Source organism: Rhipicephalus microplus, chromosome 5 (genome assembly GCF_043290135.1).
Source record: "Rhipicephalus microplus isolate Deutch F79 chromosome 5, USDA_Rmic, whole genome shotgun sequence".
NCBI classification, from domain to species: Eukaryota; Metazoa; Arthropoda; class Arachnida; order Ixodida; family Ixodidae; genus Rhipicephalus; species Rhipicephalus microplus.
The window spans coordinates 45,539,521-45,556,341 of record NC_134704.1 but is presented as its reverse complement, the minus strand read 5'-3'; the positions used below and the strand labels follow the sequence as shown (position 1 = coordinate 45,556,341).

General features: G+C 47.0%; 1 long non-coding RNA gene across 2 annotated transcripts in view; it reads right to left on the bottom strand.

Moving 5' to 3' along the window:
* Positions 1-16,821, bottom strand: part of LOC142817761 (uncharacterized) — a 190,104-nt gene that overhangs the window by 15,492 nt on the left and 157,791 nt on the right. The window contains exon 4 of one of the 2 annotated variants that reach the window (XR_012895343.1): positions 5,654-5,861. The exons of the other annotated variant lie outside the window; for it this stretch is intronic. This is a non-coding gene — a long non-coding RNA (uncharacterized LOC142817761). Of the gene's footprint in view, positions 1-5,653; positions 5,862-16,821 lie in introns of those variants that run through there. 2 annotated transcript variants of the gene reach the window in all.

The window sequence follows — 16,821 nt, the reverse complement described above, 5'->3', positions numbered from 1 at the left end:
CCAACAAGAGCGACAGCGGCGAGTACAAGTGCGAAGCCAGTAACGGGATAGGGCAGCCCCTTCAGAAGACTGTTCTTGTGACTGTGAAGAGTAAGTTTCCTCTCAACGTACTAGCTGATGCGCGCAACAAACCTCACCAGCGTAGAAGCAAGAATAAGGCACCAAACATGTCAATATTTATCCATCCAGTCTCTATGTTGATAGCCACGTCACACCAAAACAGTTCAGACGAATACAACCTACACGAGCTCTGGGCTTTATTGCGAATTTAATATCCCTGATATGGCTTCGGGTTTTGAGACACACGGGGCCTAAAAAACGATTCCAAAGCGATAAGTACTGACATGACACGTATTTTCCGCTGCTTTTGCCCGTCCAATACTGTAATGTCGAAAACAGACGAAGTGTGGCGCTAGGTGTCTGTGGACTTGCGACAACGCAAGCGACGTACATGCTAGCCGGACGCATCAGTGCTTCACGGGACTTCCGTCGAAGCTATGTGCGTGTATCCAGCCGGCCGATATGCGATGCTGTGTGCGTCATGACTGGTCTCGTGGGCGCGTAGCAATTGTATGATGGCGTGTTCAAGCGGTATGAAGCTACCAAGTATGCTCCGAGGAAGCTTGTCAGCAGTTGTGGTCACCACGCTTCTCGGAATTACTTCGGCTAAGCCTACCGGTGAGTGTAAGCAAGAACTCATTTCGTATCTTGCTTCTTACTGTTCGGCATCGCTCCGTCCAACCAACCGAGTAAAATTTCTGTGTCTATTTTCAGTGCCACCTAGGATTACTCCTTTCACGTTTGCTGCCAAGCTAGTAGCTGGGCAAAGAGCAACCGTGACGTGTTCGACGTACGAAGGCACGCAACCTCTGACGTTTGTTTGGCTAAAAGATGGAGCCGTTATCACCAAAAGTGAAAACTTGGACACGAGCGAAGGGGAAGGTTTCTCTACGCTCAACATAAGCCCACTATCCCTGCAGCACACTGGCAACTACACGTGCGTGGTCAGCAATGGAGCCGGATCAGACTCAACGTCAAGTTCACTTGTAGTTCACGGTAAGTACAAGCGCAATGTTATTATTTAGTTATGTCCCGACACATTAAAGGTATCGTAACCTGATGCTTATTATGACGATTATTTTTAATTAGCTCCCCCAAAGTGGATACACACGCCAAAGGATCAAGCGGTCAGCGTGGGAGAAAGCATCGCTATGCACTGTGTGGCAGCGGGTCACCCGCCTCCAGCAATCACGTGGAGTAAAGACGGTAAGCTAGTTTGACCTGCGTCTAAAGGGTTTCACAGTTGCGCGATTTCCGAGAATAGAGCCTGGGACTTAAAGTAAATCAACGTACTTAGAGCACTGGGTCCAAAAAGACGGAGTCAGTTAAGTCAATACAACGGAGAAAAAAGACACCACATTCCACACGCGGCACCACCGATTCGGCGGTGCGCGTCAACTTTGAACTTCGTTGTACAGTAGGTCAAAAGAAAAAGACGATGTACAAATAAAATGACTTGAAAAATACCTCACAGTTAACGATGGATACGGCGAGAACTGCTTATCAACTGCGCAAATGATGTTAGTGCACATGGGAGATCGTGTAAAGTAATGCATTACAAATGCGTACAATTGATTGCGCGAGCGCTAATTGCAAAATCTGATATTGCAGGGCGCACAGTGAACGAAGATTCCACGTCCACAAACATAGCGAGGAATGGAACTCTACTAATAGCGAAAATAGAACGGGAAAATGCCGGAACATACCACTGCGAAGCAAGCAACGCTGTCGGCAACTCCTTAAAAGCCCAAGTGACTATCGTCGTAAAACGTACGCCACACATGGGTGACTTTCTATATTCACGACCACTTGATCTTATTATATTTGTCCTTCATTGGGCACGTTCACAACCCGCTGTGAGCATGCCCCATGTTTGCACTCATATTTACGGGCTGAGTGCTCAAGAACACGCAGTTCCTGCCGTGTTCTACGGGCACACCTCCAGGTCCTTTGGAGTTACGTTGCTCGGGCAATATAGGAGGTATATGTCCTGCCAAACCTCTTTCACCTGTCTTAGGTAGCTTTCATGCAATGTGCTCACATTTTAATATGTATTCACAACTTGAAAAACGAGGTTCCCAGAAAACACGATCGCCGCTTCGCGCTTGCTGTGACTCTGCGTAGTCCACGCAACTCACGATGTGCGGCGCTAGGAGTCCACTTCCGAGCGTATACGTGCGCTTACACCAGCGATGCGTCCACTGCCAGCCATTGCTGCGCGAATTCTCATCACTCCGGTTCGTCAACCACGGTAGGCCTCGACAGATGTGCACACAGAGGCACGCACACGTCTTTCAGCGAAATGCGTACATTTGTGCGCTCTTCGCGTGGTGGACGTTCCTCAGCAAAGTTCAGGGCAACCCAAGTAAGTTTTTATACAAGCCACTTTCGAGTCGGTTGACGCCTGTGTTAGCGGGTGGCGTGAAATACAGTGATACTTGTTTTTTTTTTACACTGCAGATCCACCTAAGGTATTACCGTTTGTTATACCAAAGAACTTGCTCGTCGGAGAAAGGATAACCATCGCCTGCTCCGCCACATCGGGAACCAAGCCACTGACGTTCGCGTGGATTAAGGACGACACTACACTGCACCGTGGAAGTTCGCTGCGGATTACCGACAGTTCCGACTATTCCACGCTGAGCATTGAAAATCTAAAGACTAGCGACGCCGGCAACTACACATGTGTTGTAAGCAACTCCGGAGGGGCAGCCTCGCACTCGGACGCCCTGCAAGTGAAAGGTAAGCTATCATTCCTATGCGCGAAATCATTGTTTTCCTCGCGAATGCATGGCAGTCACAAAATGTAACAGTTGCAAAGGTTATTCATGTGCTCTTGTAAACGGAAGACATTTATGCCAAGACGCGTCTTCAGACATTATTTCAGCGTCTGCACGTGGTAAAACGTGCATTACGGGGGAAAGTAAGATAGGTACACATAAAAACTCTGTTACGGAAGATAATCTTATCGACAATAATAACATCGTTGCTTTCCAAGTATCAGATTGGCTCAGGTCCTCCTCGAACGACAGACGTCACTTTTGTCCCGAGTTTACCTTCAACATTGAGATGAAATAAACTTTATATCATTTGAACGGAATAATTTCTAACCTCAATGAAGGGAACTTGTTGAAAGGCTGGCCGCAGCAATATGTTCTGTCCAACAATAACTCATAAAACGTGCATTGTATCTTCGTTTTGAATAGAAACGTTACGCAAGGAAATGCGACTGAATGGTGCTTTTTATCTTTTTGCATTGATTTCTAAAAGTTAAATAGGGATGACATTTACCAGGGTGCAGCAAGTTAAAGAAACATCAAATCAAACTAGAATTTCACGCAAATAGGTTGTGACTTATTCTGCAGTGGACGAGTCCGACTAAATGTCAAAAGCTAATTTTTCAGATATTTGGTGGTCTAGTGGCTAAGGTACTCGGCTGTTGACCCGCTGGTCACGGGTTCGAATCCCGGCTGCGGCGGCTGCATTTCCGATGGAGGCGAAAATGGTGCAAGCCCGTGTGCTCAGATTTGGGCACACGTTAAAGAACCCCAGGTGGTCAAAATTTCCGGAGCCCTCCACTACGGCGTCTCTTATAATCATATGGTGATTTTGGGACGTTAAACCACACATACCATCAGTTTTTCAGATGTTCATGTTCATGTAATTCTGAGAGCTTCAGCGTATTTAAACGTTACCCACATCGGATTGAGGCTGCTGCGGCTGGTAAATGAAGAAGTGTACTCGCCTCTCGCACAAGAGGGGGAAAAAACGTCATAGTCGCTGGAGCCAATGTCGATGCGTTTCAGCATCGCCTACTAACAGTACTAGTTCGAATTAGAGCTGCCCGGAAGTTACGATCGACCAAACCCGTTTCAGCTGCCCCTTCCTGGACAGTGGAACCCAGAGACGTCACCGTGACGGCTGGTGAGACCATCACACTGATTTGCAATGGAACAGGATTACCACCACCAAAAATTGGATGGATTAGAGAAGGTAATTACCTAAAGATAACTGGAAAAGTGGTGTAATTTGATCTGAAATCGGATGCTAAACACAAATCCGGGTCGTACGCAGGTGGTGCAGCCGCCGATGTTTACGGAGGCAGCATCATCCGGATAGCGTCGGCCTCCAAGAAAGACGAAGCCGACTACAAGTGCCACATCTCTAACGGCGTTGGGGAAGACCTCTACAAATCAGTCAGGGTGACTGTCAAACGTACGCGCAGCACACTTCTCACGATCGCCTTCACATACCGTCAGGAATCGCCCGTGCACACAAATTCTAGCATTCGTGTGGTCGTTGCATTCGCGGTCTAGAGCGTCAATCGCGAGCGTAGTGACGGCGATTGTCGATGTGTGGCGCTAGGAGTCCGCTTACTTACAGCATTCATTTTCACGAAGCCTACACGGGCAGGGCGCTTCACACTGTCACTTCACTTCACCAGTGCGCGAGAGCTCGCCGACCGCTTACACGCCACAGCAGACGCTCATCGAGACTACGGCTAATATACCGCAATTGGAGACGCAAGAATAGGCATGGGCAGATTCATGATCAGCATTTTTCTGCTTTCAAGTGCGTCCATGGCCGTATCAGGTAATCGAGCTGTCAATATTTTTGTCCCTAGACATTTTCATGCCTAGACATATAGCGCACCCAACAGCCATCTGCGCACAGGAAGTGTACGAGTTGTTTCGTCTCTTCCAGTATCTACGAAGATCTCGCCGTTCATTTTTTCGAAAAACCTGCTCGTTGGCGAAAGGACCAGCGTAATGTGCGCAACCACGTCTGGAGACCAACCGCTCACGTTCGCTTGGTTGAAGGACGGGAAGCCATTGCACCAAAGCGCGAAGATCAACATCGCGAGCAGCCCGCAATTCTCGACGCTGAGCATACAAAAACTCAACCTCGGAGATGCCGGCAACTACACGTGCGCCGTCAGCAACGCTCAGGGAACGGTGTCGTACACAGACGCACTGGAAGTGAAAGGTGAGAATAAGCGATTATATGGAGCGGCGCACGGTCGTATTGGCCCTACCGTAGAGCTCCTTCGCGTGGAGATACGAGGCTGTTAAACGCATGGCGTGGTAAAAAATAACAAATGTGACGATAAACTGTCAGTGCAATCTCGCTCAAATGTCGCAACAAAGTGACGGATGCAATGCTTCCATGTGTATACAGGCCGTTTTCAAAATAAGGTAATGTAATGCTTACGTAGCACCTCAGTCACTCGAGGAATAGCGGTGTTTCTTAAGAGCAGTTCCTCAGGCCATTGAAGAGACGCCAACAGGCTGGTCGGAAGTCGAGACTCGGGAGTATACTCCCTGAAAGTGAACGCATTATTCAAAGTAAAGCATGCGAGTGATGTTTTGATAAAAAATCTAGATCATTGTCATCAAACGTTCGAGGTCACAATAGAGTAACTTCAGCAATGCATCCCTACGAAAACCGCGCTCTTCAATTATTTTAAGGAAGCAAAAGCCTGTTACATGGAGCTTCTTTTTATTGAGAACAATACGCTAATGTAGGCACATCAAACCAATGAACACGGGTCTTCATGACGATACTTGCAAACTCTGAAGCAATCTTTGCAGTGGTTGCTAACTTGCTACGCGATTCCACCTTTACTTCTTTCCTGCGAATGAAATGTCCACTGCTGATGTCAACGCGCACCAATCAAATAGCCAATGCGTACTCGCAGCGCCCCCAACGTGGCTTGTCGAGCCCGTAGACGTCCACGTCACGTACGGCCAAATAGTGACGCTGTCTTGCAGAGCCGAAGGATTTCCACCGCCCACAGTTACCTGGACAAGGAACGGTACGATTACAACGGATAGCGATTAGAGTATATCATACAATGCACATAAACTCGAAGCTAAGAACGTGCTTTTCGTTACAGGCAAAACCTTCACAAAGTTGGCAGCTGACACTGTCAACATAGCGTCGGTTTCCAAGACGGACGAAGGCTCCTACACTTGCAGAGTGGAAAATGGAGTCGGTGGACCACTGGAGAAAACGGTGCAGCTCACTGTCAAACGTACGAGAGCGCCAGACTATTCCAAAGCATGACCATCGTGTTCAATATTCGGTTTTCGCGCACGAGCATAAAATGTCTCGGTGCGAGACAGAGAGGTGGCGCCAGTGGTTCCGCATTTTACACGGCGTATACACTTTTTAGCAACCCTGCTTTACGAGGTCGGCCATAAATGCAAGCCGATGAGTAACTCGCGCTGCAAGCAACCGAACGCGACCGCTTCACACACCGCGAAGAAGGAATCATGACCACGCTGACGAAGCTCTTTGAGGTTGTTCTTTCCGTCGTCTTCGCGTACATCAGCCAAGCCTTGGCAACGCACAATTCCGGTGAGTGGAAGAACAGCTTCTTTATAAATTCTCCAAGTCTGACAAACGCGTCACTCAGACATGATCTTTTCCGCAGCGCCTCCCAGGATTCTCCCTTTTGCATTTCCACGAACACTGACGGTCGGGGAAACGACCAGCGTTACCTGCACGACTGCGGCCGGTGATGAGACCTTCAAGTACATCTGGCTCAAAGATGGCTCTGCGGTTCATCGCGGAGAGAACGTGAAGATAGTCACTTCGCCCGATATATCGGTGTTGAAGATCGACAAGCTGACGCTAAGCGATGCCGGAAACTACACGTGCGTCGTCAGTAACGGCGGTGGAACCGTGTCCCACGCAAGCACACTGGAAATCAAAGGTACCGCGTCTTTCCTTGCTTTTGAGAGAGTTGAAATCGCCCTCTTTATGCGTGTCCACCTGCTGCATTGATGTGTTACACTGTGACAGGAATCAGAGGGCGTGCCTTAAATAATAACGATAATTAATTCATTGATTTGTGGGGTTTAACGTCTCAAAACCACCATTTGATTATGAGAGACGCCGTAGTGGAGGGCTCCGGAAATTTAGACCACCTGGGGTTCTTTAACGTGCACCCAAATCTGAGCACACGGGCCTACAACATTTCCGCCTCCATCGGAAATGCAGCCGCCGCAGCCGGGAATCGAACCCGCGACCTGCGGGTCAGCAGCCGAGTACCTTAGCCACTAGACCACCGCGGCGGGGCAATAACGATAATTAGGTCGCACCTCTAATTCCTTGCATATTTTTTTTCAACAGGCAGAATGTCGAGTAAAGTACACCATAACAAAAACAGTGTGTTGAAAATTTCACAAAAACGTTTGTTAACCAACTAAATCTTTATATAAACAGCTTTGTTGAAGCTCTTTATGCGACCAAACGATTGCATAAAGGACTTCTTTTTATGCACCATACGTAATACACAATAAGTTTTTTTAAACAATTTGCGCGAGAGCAGAGGTCAGATAAGCTTTCGCCGACAGAAATTAAAAACATGCGTGAGCACGCACCCGTACGTCACCTTGCCTCCCATGAAACCAAGATCAGGGTACGAAGGTTTGTTGCGAAGCAGAAAGGAGCAACGCCACTTTAGTTGTACGACTCTTTCCTTCACTCCCGAATATGCAAAGCTCAATACGCCAATATGCTGCAGTAACATTGATTAGGGTGAGTTCGTTCGTATCCACGCTGCGCTTCAACAACTCTGCGTGAATAGAACGGTACAATGAGAAGAAATACGCAAAGATATCACAAAATATGTTGACATCATCGTGTTTTTTTTTTCTTGTATCCTGTTTTATTCACGCAGCACTTTTGAAGCAATCAGCCAACTATTCTTCCATTCATACGCCTTTCAGTGGCGGAACAGGGCACGTTGTTTTGGGCGCAGTCCTTGGAGCAGGCGAAACTGCCTTCTGCAGCAGTCTTGAAGCATCCAGAAAAACGTTTCGAAGCCCGCTTGACGCAGCCAGACAGATCTTTATGATCCAGTTTGAAGCAGTTAGAAGGACCTTTCAGAGTTGATGTAGCATGGTTTCAGAGCACACTAAAAGCAGATAGCAGAACTTCTCCAATGCGGTATTTGACAAAAATTAAGGTGAATTGCGCAGTAGGCTTATTTAGCTATGTGTACACCCATTCGTGTTGTATAACTCGTTATGTTTGATATACTTCGCCCCACAATAGCCGCAGTCGCGCTAGGTAGTACAATGCCTGCAGAAATACACCCGTATCTTGAAAGTTTTCTTACGAAATAACCTCCTCCAGAATGGTAAAACAAGCGTTTTGCTATTTCGTTACTGTGCAATAGTGGTCATAAAAGACCATTCCTCTGAATAAATCCCGTTTTTTTTTTCATACAAAATTCACCTTAAAGTGACAGGTTTAAAACACACACAAACAAAAAGGCTTTGTCTGAACCCCTTTGAAACCACCGTCTACTTTTTTTTCTTTGTGTTTATTTGCTTTCACGGCCCGTAGCGCTCGCTTAGCCAACCTTCATAGCCGATCAGAGCCTCGATGAAACCGAAACCATAACCATTTCGATGGAACCGAAAACACGACATCCAGCCATGTTTTCGTGCACGGGGCTAGGGCGGCTTTTATACCTCGCGGCTAAGTTTGGGTGCTGTGGCGCAGTACTTCGCTGATAAACAAGTTTGGCGTATCAGGGGTGGTTCGGCACCTGATGGCACATAAAAAGAAATTCGGCGCACAATAGTGCGAATAGCACAGCTGTTCTATTCTGGCCATCAAACGTTGAGCCCGACAAGTATGAATCACCCTGAAAAAAGTTTCGGATGATGCCACTCTTTATTTACACTCTGTCTGTGAAAATTAATCTATAATGTCTGAAACAGGTCAACAAAGTCAAGAGTTGTGTCACCTGAAAACGTTGTACTCAATATTTTACATTTTCATAAGCTGCGCACTGCTATTTTTTTCATTTTTTTTCGTTTTATGAACAGAAAGAGCGAGAGCATGTGTATTGACAGGCTATTTTTCTTCCTTTCTAGAGCTTTATATAAGACCTCGCACAGCATATTGACTGTAGTTATATTCACTGAACGCGTTCGATCATGTTTGAAGCACAAACGTGGTCACCGTCAGAAAAAGATGTAGATATTGAATCCCACGTTTGATACCAATAACTGTCCACTAAGAAAAACAGCTAAGTAACAAAAACACTCCAAATTACTATTTAACACTAATTACTTATAAAATTGCCGTTTTTTTATTATTTTAAGCTCCTCCGGTTTGGAAAACGGAACCCCACGACGCAACAGTCAGCGCTGGTCAGCGCGTTACCTTAGTGTGTGATGGGACCGGACATCCAGCCCCCACAGTCACATGGAGCGTACTAGGTAAAGACTGGCTGCTTCCTCTACCAAGATTCAATTCTAAATACATCGAGATTCACTACTAAGTCACGCGTATGCATAACTGCGTTTCCAGGTAACGCAAGATCTCTGGAGTCATCCGCTGGCAACCTCACGCTATCCTCGGTCACCAAAGAACACCAGGCGTCTTACACGTGCGAGATTTCCAACGGGATAGGCGAACCACTCAGGAAGACAGTGACACTTCTGGTGAAAAGTAACCACTTTTGTGCATCGTACATCAAATGTCGTACATCTATCATGCGTTATCGTCAAATTTAGCTTCGCTTACGCGAGAACCGCCGATGAAGTGTTGCAGTGCGACTCTTTTCCGTTATGTGGCGCCAGGGGTCCCTTGTACGGCAAATATCTGTGCCTGTATACCAAGCCAGGAACGCTAACGCCATAACACCAATGTCGGCCGGAGAGACACGGCGAAAGTGCTCGCACTGCGACCGATATCGTTAATGTGTGGCTCACCTGGCGTACGTCTTTACTCCGTGTTATTATCGCGAACGTGATGAAGCCAGCGTTGCTGTGGGCACTGCTACTTCAAACTACGCTTTGGACCCAACTACAAACGGCATGTGAGTTCTCCTCCACACGCTGTAATCAAGTAGAGAGGGCTACTAGAGGCACGATACGCGACGCAGTCACTGATTTCTCGGTAAACCGTGGTTACTACAGCGTAGTATTCTACTTTTGCAGCACCGCCGTCCATAGCACCTTTTCAATTCCCCAAGAACCTAGAAGTCCAACAGCGGATAAGCGTCATGTGCACCATATCAGTCGGAGAGCGGCCCCTTCAATTCGCCTGGCTCAAAGACGGCTCCGCATTGGCCAGCGGTTCCAAGAACGTCCGAATCGTGGACAACGCCGAGTATTCCACTCTGCACATAGATGTTTTAACTTTGAACAGTGCAGGCAACTACACTTGCTCAGTGACCAACGATGCCGGCTACGCAACCTACACGGCTCCCCTCCTAGTTCACGGTAAGCTCTCTTTTTATGTTTTTTTGCCATTTCGTCTTTCTGGCACACTCATCGATGGCGTTATACTTGGCAAATCCCCTTACAAATTCTATACAGTTCAGAACAATCTTTTCCATGTGCTGTAGTGCCTTCCTGTACTGCATATAGTGTGTCTGTACTTAACTTGTTTCGTCATATGTTCGATCTGAAACAAGCTGGTGAGTCGAACTTAACTAAAGGTTGTGTTCCAACACCTACCGGGTATTTATTTTTCGTTGCCTCTGACGACCACACCTTTAATTTACCAGAAATTGGTTAAATGTTTCACGTAGTTAACCACTTCTTAACGGGAATGTACGAACAACAGTTACGTTACTGCGTAGGAAGCGTTATTTTTCCTTATCGCATACCTTTAGATAATAATATTAATTGATGAAGTTTAACGTCCAAAAACCACAATATTATCATGAGAGACGCCTTAGTGGAGTACTTCCGAAATTTTGACTACCTGGGGTCCTTTGGTGTGCACCTAAACCAAAGTACCACGGCTCTAGCATTTTCGCCTTCATTGAAAATGCAGCCGAGGCGGCCGGGATTCGATCCCGCACTTACGGGTCAGCATTTCAGCGCCATGACCAATATACCACAGTAGCGGGTTCGCATTCTTTTAGAGATCTCATCACTTCGATCTAACCGAAATTCGACATTAACGTAACGCCATCCAGTACAAATTCAAGCACACTGCGGTGTTCAGACGGATGGGATGTATTAAATTACCACTATTGTGAAAACGTGCACTTGCGAAAGGTTTCAAGCTGTCGTGCGTGAAATCTTTCTCGGGCACAGTGAGTTTCGTCTGAATCCTGGAACCGTCTGAAGCTTGTCTAGCACAGTGCCTTAAAATTGAGTCGAGCTTAAAGTATACGTATTTACAACGCAGCTCCACCAAGATGGCTGATTGAACCGAATGATGTCATTGCCACTGCGGAGACCAACGTGACAATAACATGCTCGGCGGACGGTTTCCCCGTGCCAACAATCACGTGGCAAAAATCGGGCAAGTGCTGTGGCATATATCAACTTCGCTCTCAATCTCGATTCTCCGACTGGACAACTCTAACAGAGAATCATCTCTACGCGCAGATGAAGGTACGACGGCAACAAGGGTCCAACAAGAAGACCGAGGCACGTCGATTGTCCTTATCCACAACGCCAGCAAGCACCATCAAGGAAGCTACACCTGCCGCGTCTCGAATGGCGTCGGGCGTGACCTGTCGAAGACGGTTTCGGTAAAAATCAAACGTACGAACCGTCGACTACGTGAAGTACCGTTTGAGTCACTGCGCTGTTTAGGCGGCGGAAATGCAGTTTCGCTTTCGGCCACGGTAGCCGCCACATAGTACACGTTCACACCGAAACGTGGCGCGATGTGCCCGCTGGTCGACAGTTTTGTCGTAAACGTAGGGAACAAGGTATACGATACACACGCCATTCTTTCGGGAAAGCGCCATGCCTTCGGTCGGCTGACGCGACAGTGCTTCCAGTCTGTGGTCACCGTCCACTGTATGTGAAGTGTGACGCACTATTTTCACTGGCACTGAGGAGCGATGTTACTATCTATATGGCGTACTACCATCGTGTGCGTCGGTTTATTTGGGTACGCAGAGTCCACCATGAAAGGTAAGGGCTCATCTATTTTATGTCTTGCATGAAACGCTTACATCCGTGTATATTCAAATGCATTTGCAACTCGAGTGATCACTGTTACCTTATTAAGCATGCAGTTGCTTCATACCTAATACGAATTCCGCACAGAAACTTGTAAGAATTAACTGTGAGAGTGTGTAACGACGCTTACGCTGTCACTAAGCCTTCGGAGTATCATTTTGGTCGCGTCATGATGTACCTTTCTTGCTTGAGACTTCACGTCTTCCAACTCTGTGGCTCAATTCGGAACTCATTGCCCAAACTTTCTAATACAGCGCCCAAGATTCAACCTTTCTCCTTCCCGGCGACGCTGAACGTGGGGGAAAGAAGCGGTACAATGTGCATCGTATCCGCCGGAGACCAGCCGCTGACATTTTCCTGGTTCAAAGACGGATCAGCGTTAGTGACGAACCATAACGTTAAGCTGGCGAACAACGCCGCCTTCTCAAGTCTTAATTTCGTATCGCTCGAAGTCAATAACACGGGCAACTATACTTGCTCGGTGAGAAACAGCGTGGGATCTGCTTCGTTTACGGCGTTTCTCGCAGTCCACTGTAAGTCCATGGTTGCTTTTTACCACGTGTTATGCTGGTTCACAATTAGATATGATACCACTACAAGCACGATAATCACTTATTTCAGCCCCACCTTCGTGGACGGAAGCACCAAGTGACAAAGCACTCACTGCCGGAGAAACTGGAAGCTTGACGTGCAAAGCTCAAGGATTCCCAAGCCCGACCATACGGTGGTTCAAAACAGGTTAGACATTGCATTTTCTTTAGTTTATCTTGAATATATTATTAATAAGTCCATAGATCCAGGTGCACATCGAGGATGACCAGTAAATCGTTAATTGCAAACATCAAGGAATTATTAGCCTACCAGCAAGTAATAATTGAATTACACAAGCATGGAATCTAGTTATCTAATCACAAATGTGAAAATTTACTCCCCAAACCATGTACTAGAGCCAGTGTTCCACAACATCAACACTAAAAGCTATTGATTGATTGATTGATTGATATGTGGGGTTTAACGTCCCAAAACCACTATATGATTATGAGAGACGCCGTAGTGGAGGGCTCCGGAAATTTAGACCACCTGGGGTTCTTTAAAACACTAAAAGCTATAATGTTCGCTGACTGCGGAAATGCCACGATACAATCGCCAAATGCAACTGCCTCAATTTCCATAGTTTAGTTCTGAAAACTATGAGCGTACATATTCATGCTATAGGAGACGTTTATTGAAAGAAAAGATGCAAAACTTACTGCTCTCACCATTTTTGGCAACAGGTGACGTTGCTGACGTTTCACTAGAACACGAGTACGGCACCTTCAAGATTGCTGCCGCCAAGAAGGAACACCAGGGGACATACAAATGCGTCGCAGACAACGGCATAGGAACTCCATTATCAAGAACAGTGCGCCTAGAAGTTAAATGTAGGTGAAGCAGCCATAGGCTCAGCAACTGTTGGTTGCAAAAACGAGTCGGAAAACACGCGTTTTGAATCGAGCCCACTCTCCACGCGTCCGAGGCTGTAGTTCGCGGCTTTTTCGATGAGTGGCGCTAGGCACCCACAACAGACGTACGTCAGTACACACATAAGCGACCGTATACATGCCGCCTTGTCGCGACGCCATTGCCTCCTTGCCACAACAGGCGACGCAGAGCCCAATTCCAAGTCACACTACAACGCGAGCAAGAAGTAGAGACCTATGCTCCACAAATGATGCCACGTCCCTGCGAACGTCACTGCCTGCCTGCTTTAGTGGTCTTCGCCTCCATGGTTTTGTGTAACAGCGCAGCAGGTAAGCCGTTTTCCGTATAAGTAAGACCAAAGTCGGTGTTCTTTCAGAGAGATGGCAGACGGTGAACACAGGCCATCAATGCGAACGGTGAGCTTCATTTCCCCTAACATCTGCACTTTGCTTGCAGAGAAGCCGAAGCTCCAGCCTCTGGTGTTCCCGCGTAACCGGATTCGAGTCGGCGAAAGTGCCAGTGCACTGTGCGCTTTGGTGGCCGGCGACCACGACGTGAAGTTCAGGTGGTTCAAGGAGAACGTCGAGATAGGTGGTTCATCAGTGGCTAACGTGAAAGTTAAGAACGACAAGAAGGTGTCTGTGCTTACCGTCGAGCCCGCCACCCTACAAAGCGCCGGCAACTACAGCTGCACGGCGGAGAACAATTACGGCAGCGATGCCAACTCTGCCACGTTAGTCGTCGAAGGTGAGTCAGGGATCCCGGTGGTGTTATTGAAGGCATCTCACGTCAAACACGAATGACACGACATCTTTAAGAACGTGAATGCGCCCACAAAGAAGTCGTATATCTTTTACAAAAAGAATGTTTAAAGTCTACTTGTACGTAATTATCATCTTAACTTTAAATATTTCACCATAACGGGATAGGAGCGGCTAGCTCTGCAATAAAAACAGCGCCCAGTGAGTCAAGCTCTAATGGTAACGCTCTCAATCACAAGAGTTCTGGTCACTTTGAAAGCTTAACAACATAGTTTAGCGAGAATCAAGAGCACCATCACTCCTGAATCCATCAATAGTGCTGCCTGTTAATTCGCGCACAAATAATTGTTACAGATTATTATGCATTCAATAATTATTACAGAACAACGAGACTTTTCAGCTAGAAACCACATTAGCTTTTTATTTTTATCAGCACACATATTGCATGTGCCACGTTCGAAGAGAGCAGAATACGTAAGTTCGAATATACAACGAGGCAGAGGCAGAAATACATGTATATCCTTGACGAGCGCTGAATTTGTATAACGTAAAACAGCGCAGAAAGCGATGACGTATCGAAGGCGTGAGCACACAAAATGCAAATCGCTGCTTGTAGAGTTTATAAAGAGAGCAAACAACAGCAATAACAATCAAACACATTGAACCAAATGTGCAATGCTGCGAGAACACGTCCCAGTCACGATAAAACTAAGCAGGATAAATACTTAACAGGCCGCTATTCCTGTCAGAAGCCACGTCTAACAAACCCAGAATCACGCAATGCGTAGATCTACGTAAACCAGACGCGCTTTCATGAAAGCAAATACTGAAGTGCATTCAATAAGTGACCTCTGTGTGTAGGGCTTGTGCTGCATGTATACACTTATTGCATAAATTCCTGCCAATGTCTCACCTATTTTGTCTTTCCACCCAGCCGTACCGCAGTGGATAGTAGAGCCAAAAGATGTGTCAGTCACTGCTGGACAAGCGCTTCGAATAGAATGCTCCGCATCTGGGTTTCCCGCACCTAATGTGTCCTGGCGAAGAATAGGTAAAGAATTGTAATAGAAGACACGTGTATGATGCACTAATGTACAAACTAAAGTTTTTTTTTCTTTGCCACAGATCCAAGAAATGAAGCCGGCAAGACAGCAATAGCCACTGCAAGCGGCTCGACAGCATTGATGGTGCCAAAAACAGCTAAGGACGCCGAAGGGAAATACATCTGCGAGGCAGACAACAGCATTGGCGCGGCTTTGAAGAAAATAGTGTTCGTTGAAGTCAAGCGTAAGAGTCCTAAAATATTCCCTAAACTGCATGTGGTAGACGCACTGTAGCACTGATGTCATTTTCGACGATGGCTTCAAATCACGGAGGCGTAGTTCTAGCAATTCTGGAAGTGGGAGCTTCACCTGCGGAAGGAAAGAGTAAATGGTGGCTCACAGAGCTAACGCTTAGCCGATACAGCCGTGACTTTTTTTTCTGAGGGACCTTCGTGCCAAGTTGTTCTCCACTGAAATCCAACACCATATTCCGCGCATCGGATGGTATGATTCCGTGCTAGTGCGATAACCATAAAAGAAACTTTAGCGGTGCTGATTGTGCATCCCGATTTTACTCGGACGTGTGGCTTTTAAAATAATCCCTCGCGTTTCGTCACAAATCCTAGTTCACCTGATCGACAAAACGCGGCGCCAGTTGTCTGCGAGAGCGTTGGAACGAAAAAGCGATCGCAGCGTCACCATCGGACATGTAACATTGCTCGTAGAGACCGAGCATGAAGGAGTTGCTGTGTCAAGGGAAGACGAAGCATGAAAACTGGACGTTCACTGCGCGCGCGACGCTGTTACTTTGAAGGCTTGCGAGTGTTCACCGAGAAGAACTACTAGCAGTAGCAGCACATACAGAAGCATGCAAGCGGGATACACCTTCCTTTTCTTTGGTGGCGTCCTACTCCGTCTAAACCTCGTCGCAAGTATCGGTGAGTACTGGTGCCTGCTTACGTTCACATCAATGCATGGTGCTGAGTGACCAAAACTTACATGATCTATTGTATTTTGACAAGAAGCTCATGAGTAATGGCGCTCTCTGGTTATAGATCAAAAGCAAGCCCGTCACCATAGAAGAAATGATATTAACATCCGCTTCGTTTTCTCTTTCTATCGACAGATGCCCCGAAGATACAACCGTTCTCTTTCAATACCAAAGTGCGCATAGGCGATCGAGCAACAGCTACTTGCACGATAGTGACGAATGCAGCGCCCGTCACGTTCACCTGGTCTAAAGACGGCGCTCGCCTGCAAGAAACGAACGGCCTGTCAATACAGGAGACAAAGCTCGTCTCTCTCCTCGTCATACAGCGCACGGAAACGTCCAGTCGCGGGAATTACACCTGCCGAGCCTCCAACGTGATGGGAGCCGATCAGCATACGGCGGAATTAATTGTTGAAGGTAAGCGATCAAAACACCCGTTTGGCAGAGTACGTCATGTACGCGGCCGTTCACATTTAAGGAGAACATCACATTAGTATTCAAGACCACATAACAACTGAAGTTCTGTACGTAATTAGGATGATCGTTAT